This window comes from Gavia stellata, chromosome 18 (genome assembly GCF_030936135.1).
Source record: "Gavia stellata isolate bGavSte3 chromosome 18, bGavSte3.hap2, whole genome shotgun sequence".
In the NCBI taxonomy this organism is placed as follows: domain Eukaryota; kingdom Metazoa; phylum Chordata; class Aves; order Gaviiformes; family Gaviidae; genus Gavia; species Gavia stellata.
The window spans coordinates 19,194,462-19,203,794 of NC_082611.1; positions in this window are offsets into that span (position 1 = coordinate 19,194,462).

Here is a 9,333-nt window from a genome sequence, read left to right on the forward strand (position 1 = left end):
TGTATTAAAAGGTGTTTGTGGAGGCTACTGACTTTGTCCTTCATTCGGTTATTTTCTTTCCTGTAGACCTCATAGCAAATGGCATGCTGAAACTGAGAAAGAAACCTTGGAGCGTGTGTTCTCTCACATGAACTCTTCACCACAGTGAAGCGATTACACGGTTCCTGACCGTTTCAGGAGAGCTCACAAGGCTTCCACCGAGATCAGGTGCCAAACTGACTGTAAAAAACCTTAGATTGGCAAATTCTGAAATAAGCCTTCTTCCCTTTGGCGTGGGCAGAGAGCATGTTTTGCCCCAGCGCAGCCTGAGTTAAAATGGAGTTTAGAGATGTCTTCTGGCTACCAACACTTGTAAGTTGTAGATCAGATCAATGGTGCCATTGCATCCTCTGCATGTAAACACCGTCATCGACTCGGCTACAGTCCTACAGCCACTGTAAGTCAGCGCTGCTCTCGCTAGAGGCTGTGCCTTCCTTGTGCCGGAACAAATGTGGCTGTTGGCAGCAGGCAGGCAGCTCAGTCGGGGAACTGCTGGTTTAAAACTAGTCTTTTTGCTCCTTCTGACGGCTTGGTTTTAACCTGGATCTCTTCCCTGCCCGTGTCCCTGCTAACAGCACGGATGCTTTTTGCCATGGTTAAAAGGAGTGTTTCTGGTTAGCAGCACTGGTTTAAACAAATATTGCTGTTACTTAAGCCTAGTCTTTGCCAATGCCTGAAACTTAAATGTAAGACTTGTGGGAGCTACAGGAACTTACTGGTACAGTTGGAGGATATCAAGATACTCTGAGCAAAATGCCTTTTGGAAACTCCATGCACGCAATGACCAATGAAGTAATAAAAGGTGTTTGAGTTTCCAGTGAAATTCCACTAAAGTCTTGGGGTTTGAGTGTAACTCCTGGCAGGCAGGAGGGGAAAAAAAAAGAAAAAGAAAACCCAAACACATTATACACCTCATATACAACACGGGGGCCTCCTCTGCTGCTGTACACGGGTGTTTCCAAGAGCAAAGCTGTGCTCTAAGGCGGTGCGATGTGGAAAAGAGGGATTGCTGAGTTTGCAGAAACAATGCGCAGATTATTTTCATGCCAGCTCTCCGCACTGCCATGATGAGGGTTTGCTGCAAAGAAAGCCTGTGGCCACTAGAGGTTACCCTTCGCCTGGTCGTCAGCTTCTTTCTCCTTCCATTACAAATAAATCCATTCTTGCAAGCCCAAAGTCCCAGAATTTAGTAAACGTTATCAGGCTGAGTACTTCTTTTTTAAGAGATGGGAGTAGGGAAAAGGGGTATGAATAGGCTTTCTCTGCTTGATTTCCAAAAGTGAGCTTAGCATTAAATACCGTAAATTGCAATTTTACAACTCCCTTAAAGACCTTAAACTTGATAACAAAGGCGCTTAGTAGCAGGAAAATGTAACTGAGGGCTCTTGAGGAGCTGAGCAATGCAGGCTGCTGGTTTTGAACCTTACAGCTGCTTTAAACTACATGACTGAGGACCTGAAAGGAAAATGGTATGCTTGATTGCATCAAGTAGTGGCAGCTCTTTATCATGCCTGGAGGGCTTGATGATGGGAAAGTTACGGGTGATGGCTCACAGGGCTGGTAGTTCAGCTGGAGGAGCCTTAACTCCTGGAAAAGGAAGGCTGTCCTCTGTCTTGCCGTGGTACTGCGTTATGAGAAGAGTGTGATGCTTGCTAGTTGTACCTTTTTTTCTAGTTTTTTCTATACACAGTCTTTTCTGTAAATGTGATGCGGATACCTGCTTCCTTGGGAGATGTTTTGTAACCAGCTGATGGCACAAGACTGCTTCTGGCAGCAAACTTGAAGGTTTTCCTGCCTTTTAAAGTGCCCCGTTGGGTGTTTCCAGACCTGCCTTGCTCTTCCCAAGCACCATTTTGGGTTGCAGACCTTCTGCATGAGCAGCTCGGAGGGTTGTGGCTTAGCTCCTTGGCCATGCTCTGGGGTCCTAGGCTGCTTCTGATTCTTGTTTTCAAATCACACAAGCAGCTGCTCAGTGGAGCTGGATCCAGACTTTAGCCAGGCAGTGTTTGAGAGCGTTCAGCTCCTGTTTTGCTAACCTGATGCTGGCCTCTCTTGTGCAAATGTAGATAAGGCGCCAGGACTGTCTACGCTGCCCCTAAACCTGGATACACGCCTCCCCGTTGCTGACACAGCTTCAGTTCATTGCTTGCTTGGTGAGTCACCTCCCTTTTTGTGGTTAAGTTGTCCTCCAAAGTTAAGGGCTGTGGCCTCCATCTGCCATTGACTGACAGGGTTTTTGACTGGACTTGTCATCCTCCTGATCTCTCGCAGCCTCAAGGTGAAGGAGGCAGCTTTGGAAGCCTGTAGGGAAAAGTACAAGTCCAGCGAGCCAGCGGTCAGTGCCCCGTCCTCCCAGCCCGCGTGGTGCTGGATCCTCTGTGCCATAAACGACTGGGAGTCCACGTTTTTGACGTGCAAGCCGATGGAGCAGTGCCAGCGTTGGCTCCACCAGCTCAGCAGGGCCAGCTGGCTGCAACCGGCACTCTCCCGCTCGCGGTGGCTGGGGCGCAGTCTATATCTCTTCCTCAAATGTTCCTCCTCATGCTGCAAAATCCTGCTTCCTTAAAGCCCTCTGGGTTAATGTGAAGACCCACTTTTGCCCCCTTGCACTGTGAAGCTCTCTGCTGTGCTCCCCCTGTACTTGGCACTGGTGAGGCCGCACCTCGAATGCTGTGTTCAGTGTTGGGCCCCTCACTACAAGAAGGACACTGAGGTGCTGGAGCGTGTCCAGAGAAGGGCGACGAAGCTGGTGAGGGCTCTAGAGCACGAGTCTGATGAGGAGCGGCTGAGGGAGCTGGGGTTGTTCAGTCTGGAGAAGAGGAGGCTGAGGGGAGACCTCATCGCTCTCTACAACTGCCTGAAAGGGGGTTGTGGTGAGGTGGGTGTTGGTCTCTTCTCCCATGTAACTAGTGATAGAATGAGAGGAAATGGTCTCAAGTTGTGCCAGGGGAGGTTTAGATTGGATATTAGGAAAAAATTCTTCACTGAAGGGGTTGTTAGATGTTGGAACAGGCTGCCCAGGGAGGTGGTTGAGTCGGCATCCCTGGGGGTTTTTAAAAGATGTGTGGATGAGGAGCTTAGGGACATGGTTTAGAGATGGACTTAGCAGGGTTAGGATTACAGTTGGGCTTGATCTTAAAGGTCTTTTCCAACCTAAATGATTCTATAATTGCCTCGGGCAGCCAGGCCCTTTCAAGAACCAATGCATGTAGGCTTCTGCATCACTTACCTTCCGCAGGGATCTGAGTATGCCGTGCTTTGGTAGACTCATCTTGCTGAGGCTCGGAATTCAAGCCCAACAAAGACCACAACTAGAACGAGATTGGTTGCTCACTATGAATTCTGCAGAGCAACAACTTGTCCAGTTTTGTTCAAGGGAGGTTTAGGACTGACACTTCAAGAGTTGTCACTGCTGAGCTGGGTGGAGGTGTGCATCAGCCTGGTTTTTTGTCCCTTGACCTCTTGCATGCTGAATCATATATGCTCGATGGAGATGGCTTGATGGAGGCAGCTTCCGCCTGCTTAAGCAGCACAAGGCCAGTGGCTATGGGGGTCTCCCTGAGCTGCGGTGACCTGCAGCCAGAGTCGTGGCAGCCAGCTGGCGGTTGAGCTGGCAGGATAGGTACATCTGCATGAGTCCTTTCTAGCGCCTCGGCACCCACAGAAGCTTTGCCACACGCCAGCTGTGTCCCCGCAAGCGATGCAGCATGCCGCAGCCACCCGCTCCCCTCACTTGGAGGGCAGTATGTAGAGATAACCCTTGGGGATGGTGGAACAGGGGAATCCAGGCTTCCTTACTGCCTCCGCAGCCAAAGTGCTGCAGGACCTTCCTCAGGGCCACACGCACGCAAATTTAATGGGGGGAAGAGGCAGCAAAGTCTCAGAGATGTTGAGTTTCTCTGGGTTTGGTTGCCTGTTTCACATAACCGGGAAGCAAGCCTCTATTACTGCCTCCCAGAGGGAAGGGCTGCAGCAAGGGTGTAACCCTTGTTGGGTAGTGGAGTCCTCCCCAGTTACCCGCCCTTGAGCCAAAGCCAGAGGAAAACTGATTTCAGCAGTTCCACAGCTCACAGAAATACTTATTGATATTCTCTTCCTCTAAGGATCTGCCTGATTTTAACCGATTGTCATAACCTATATGCCCAAGTTCATTATTAATTTCTCTTATACTACAGGAACATCAGCCACAGCTCCTACCTAGCAGAGTGGTCTTGCACTCTTTTGGGGCAGATGAAAGCAAAGCATTTCTCAAAGTCACAGCTTTGCTTGCAGCCATGCCATGAGTTGTGCACCTGGGTTTGTTCCCCACTCGTGAGCTGTTGACTCTGGAAGGAGCAGTTTAGCTTCAAGGACTGCAGGGCTCTACTCAACTGTAACTCTCAGAATTTCTGAGGGTGTGGGTCTTCTTGGGACAGCTTCCTTCTCTAATGAGCAATAGCATAATCATGTACAGATTTTTGAAATTGCAGAAGTGAAAATCACAGGGGGAATAACTGATGAGCAGAGGAAATTTGGTTAACATGTTCTACACAGCCTTAGGGGTGGAGGTAGGGGCAAGCGTAGACGTTCCCAAGGAAGTCAAAGCACCTCTCTTTCCAGGATGGCTGCCTACCTTGTGCTCAACCCTCTGACAGTTTCAGAGCTGCCTCTAGCTCAGACTGGCATCTTTGAGAGAATTTCTAGCCTTCATTTGGTAGGGGAGATAGGCTGCTCCTTTGGCTGGTGGGAGCAGATGTTCCCTCGAGCCTGTTCCCGGGGGTCAGAGCAACTTCCAGCTGGTGCCTGCCCCCACTGCCGGGCTGCCCTAAAGAGCTGTTTGCAAAGAAGAGGGTCCAGGGCTGCCCAAAAGAAAGGGGAAGGGCAGGCTCTTGGCCTGGAAACCAGCATAAACAAGCTCCAAGCAGAAGCCTTTGGCCTGAATTGCGTCTCATGACCTCTGCCGTGATCCATCTCTCGCGCAGCCAGAACCTACTTGCAGGGGCTGGATCTGTGTTTCCTTGTACACACGACAAGGGTACACTCTCATGACCATCCGTACTAGCTAGTTCCTGCCCTGCCTTTACGCTGTTTTTTTGAGGCAAAGGATGTTTTTAAGGGCTTAATGTTTAATCTGCACCCTACTAACCAGAAGAACTTGCAGAGGTTAAACGGGACTGGGAGATGGCTGCACAAGGTCCTCTTCCTTTCCAGGGTCCGTGTGCGTCCAACCTGGGCAGTTTTCAGCAGCGCAGGAATGTGAAATCCAGCCGCTTGCAGGGGCTGGTGAAAGGCACATGGTGAACAACACCTCCAGGGCAGAAGAGTTGCGCTGTGAGCACAGGAAAGAGGGAGACTTAGAAAGTTTTGAATTTCTAGGCAGTGTTTTTGCAAAAACACACCACTCTTGGCAACGCAGGAGCAGACGCGTTCGGCGGCAAGCCCTCCGTGGCCCTGGGCACTGCTGCAGCAACCCCTTGGTTGTGCCAAGGCCGTGGGACCAGCTCTGTCCCTCCTGCTATGGGGCGTGGGCTCTTAGACCACCTCAGGGTGGGACTCCACCATCTCCCCTCTCCCAGGGCTGCGTGACTGGGGATTGTCCAGCGGGTCCCACTTGAAACCCAGAGCCAGCCGGTGTCCTCTGAGCGACGGCTCTGCCCTGGCCTCAAACAACCCCCAGTGTTTTCTCTGAAGGACCTTATCTTGAACAAATCTTCCCCGCTGCTGGTCACTCACAGTCACTGAAACAATCACAGAAGGGATCTGTCCTGAAAGCTCCTGGGGGCCAAAAATTTCTCTGTCCCAATTGCAAATGTTTCCTGCTGCCTTTCCTGCAGAGGGGCACGCAGCTGGGTTTAGACCGTGCGGTCCCCAGGGGCTCCCCAGTGAGGTCCAGAGCATCGAGCTGCTGCCCCCCATCCAGCCACCCCAGCGGGAAGCTCCTCACCCTCGTCTCCGGGTAAGCGAACGGTAAAGAGCCGAGTGCCGCAGGCTCTGCCAGGGCTGCTCCAGCACACGGCAGCTTTTCTGCAAGCGTGGAAATGGGGAGGGTTGGGCCACGAGGATGAGTAGGGCGCTGGGACAGAGCAATAGCTTGGGTGAGCGTGGTGCCTGTGCATCAGCAAATACTACTAACACATACGTAGCTGTGCAGGCATTCTTAAATAATGAGCTATTCCAGAGCTCAGGCTGCCCCATGTGATCCTGACTGTGTCAGCTGATGGGAAAAAAATCTCTTTATGGAAGAAACGGCGTGTTCCTCAGAGAGGTCCAGGACCGTGCGCATCCCCCCTCTTCTCTGTGCTCAGCCAGCTCGGAGCCAGCTGCGTGCGAGGGATGGGGTGAGGACAGAGCGATGTCAAGTCCTGGAGGGAGGATGGAGGAGGGACCAAACTCAGATTTGGCTCGAGATGTTTGGCTCGCTGGAGATTTACCGCCCTGACCTTAGTTAAGAGGCTGGAATCTAATCACAGCCCCCTGTGTTGCTGGGAGGTGTCCTCCCTTTCCCAGCACATGCCAGGGGGTTTCCCTCCCTTTTCCCTCTCCGGGACAGGAGGGTGGTCGGGAGGGAGAGTCCCATGCGGGGTCAGGCAGCAGGGACGCCACAGGGACTGTGCTCATCCCTGGCCGTCCCCAGTTTCCATCAGGGACTAAAGGTGACGGTGTTTCTCTCTCTCTCAAAAGGCGAAGGAGTCACAAAGCTGGATTTATTCCCACTGTAAAACCCCTTTATTTTTATAAAACCCTCAAAGCAGTACTGGAAAGCGGGATGCTTCATTACCTGTGTTGTCATCTGGGCTTCGTGCCACAGCTGTCCTTACCTCTGGCTTTCTGAACCATGCCAGTATATTTCAAAACCTGACAGTAAATAAAATGCATAAAATCAGCTTCTTTTAATCTGTTCTACATATGCTGCCCTTTAATTTCTGCACTGTACTTACGGGATATGGTAGAAAGAGGAACTGATTGTTTTCATGTGTCCTCCACATATTTCCACTGAGTCTCCTCTACCTCTTCCCCTTTTCTGAACCAATATCCCTGTGTGATCTTTTGTCATCCACAAACATTCTTGCCCTTTTCATCCGCATCCACTGAACTTTGCCGTCTTGGCTGTGTCTTCTTCAAAACCTGGTGGTTAATGTAGTCCTGCCTCTCTGCCCCCAGCAAAGAGCCCAAATTCAAGATCTCCCTGCAGTAAGCGATGCCTGCTGAGCCCATGATGGATGGCCAGCCTAAAAAGCACTAAAAAGCAGAGAACTGGGCTTTGGAAACCCTGGGGTCATGGCCCAGATCTGCTGCTCCGGTGCCGTTGAGGTGAGCAGTTCCATGCTGCAGGACCGTGCTGCAGGTCCATGGTACACAGTAATTTCTCGTACCAAATATCATCTTTCTTGGGTGTTTCGCCCTTGAGGGCAGCTCATCTCCTGCCGACAGCGGTGGGCACGGCTGGACCCTGCCTCTGGCTGAGGCTTGGGATGCACCTGTAATACAAATACAAAAGGACAGCAGGAACCCGCAGGTAACCGACCCGCTCTCTGCTCTGCTGAAAACTTGCACTGGACCCTTTGGAGGTCTCTGGATTTCTTTGTGGGCTTTTCTCTTTGCTAGGATAGCAAAGCGGTCTGGTTAAGACCATCTTTGACTAGACGTGATGGAGCTTCCTCCAGAGGAGATGTTTGATGCCGTGCCCAGCGTGGCTGAGGACAGGCATGGGTGGAGGAAACCCCAACACCCTCCCCAGCCTGCCTCCAGCACCCCAGGAAAGGCCGTGACAGCCCCAGGCTGCCCCAGACCGTGGTCCCACGTGGACCTGCCTCCGCTTTCCCCGGCTCCAGCAGCCGGAGACGTTCACTGCTCATTCCCCTTCGCAGGCGTGCGCAGAGCTGGCCCAGCCGCCCCGGTCTGGCAAATCCCAGCCTTGGGCTGGGGCTGACAGGGAAAGTCTTGCAATTTTTCTTCTCTTTCCTGCAAGGCAGCTCTAAAATACAGTCTTCAGGGGCTGGGTACGACCCTGGCTGCAAGCACCAGTGCTTTCCCTCTGGAGGTGGCAACACATGAAGCCAGAGGCAGGGGAAACCCTGAAAGCTCAGCCCAGCCCACCCCTTCTCGGGATGTGAATTTTGCACAGCGGGGTTTTGTGATTGTTTCCTGCAGCCCAAGAGGAACAGAAACTCTTCCCACCACCGGGGCCTTTTCTGCATCGTTGTGATCTTTCTCATTCCCAATGAGATACCCATTCCCGATGAGGCACCCGTGCGTTTGGAAAACAGGCACTGGCCTCTGTGGCCAGCGTGCCGGCACAGCCCGGCGGCTACCACGTGGCCGCCCGCCCCGGTGTGGGGCTCCGGGCAGCTCAGATAAGCAGATGTGCGCTTCGTCCCCACGATTAGCTAACCGTCCTCTCACTACTAGCGCGTTGTTTCGTGTCGGATGTTGTAGGAGAGGAACTGCCTGCAAGATGTGAAATCCAGGAAACAGAAAAATGACTCTTAAAATAAAAAGGCCTCGTGCCTTGCCCAGCAGTGGATCTGGAGCCAGACAGGGCTCAGCAGGCAGCTCCCATTCCCCAGCAAACCAAGCAAGGAAATAACAGCCTGAGAGGTAAATAACAAAAGCAAAGGAAAACACGTTCCTTCTCCTTTTCAGTTGGTCTTTGCTAAAACAAAGTGATAACCAAGTGCTGTTTAATTTGGCTCGCCCGCAGCATTTTGGTTTGGGTGCTCCCAGGCAGCAAGGACACGGCTGGGAAAGCTGTTGGCGGAGCCGGCTGCTGCATCCTTTGCCCGACAGCTGAGCAGGGAGGTAAGACCGCCGGGATGTCGTGCCCCATCGTGAGTTAACAGAGGCTGCCAGGGGCCGGAGCGCGGTGCCCATGGACTCCCCGGCCAGGCAGAGCGAGACTGGGGTGCTGCCAGCACCCGCCCCCAGAAACACATCTGCAGGAAAACTGGTCACTCCGACTCATGCACAGAACAGTTGTGGGAACAACCTAACCCTGTTTTGGCAAATTTCTTCACCCAGTCAAAAATATTCTTTTCTATATGTATTAGTCAAGCCCGGCAGAGATGTGTGTGCAGGAGGAGGGCAGGACGCAGAGGTACGCCACGTCCGATGAGCCCCAGAGAAGAGGAGCTTTGGGGGCTGCCACCAAGCTGCCGCTGGCACCGACACCAGCCCAATCTCATCTCTAGTTGTTGCAGGGTCTATCGGCACGAGAAGCCCAGAGGAGAGGTCGGCACCGCACAGCCCGGCACAGCCCAGCACGGCAGCCGGCCGGAGGCAGCGTGCAGAGGAGGTGATGCTCCATCAGAGTGCGGG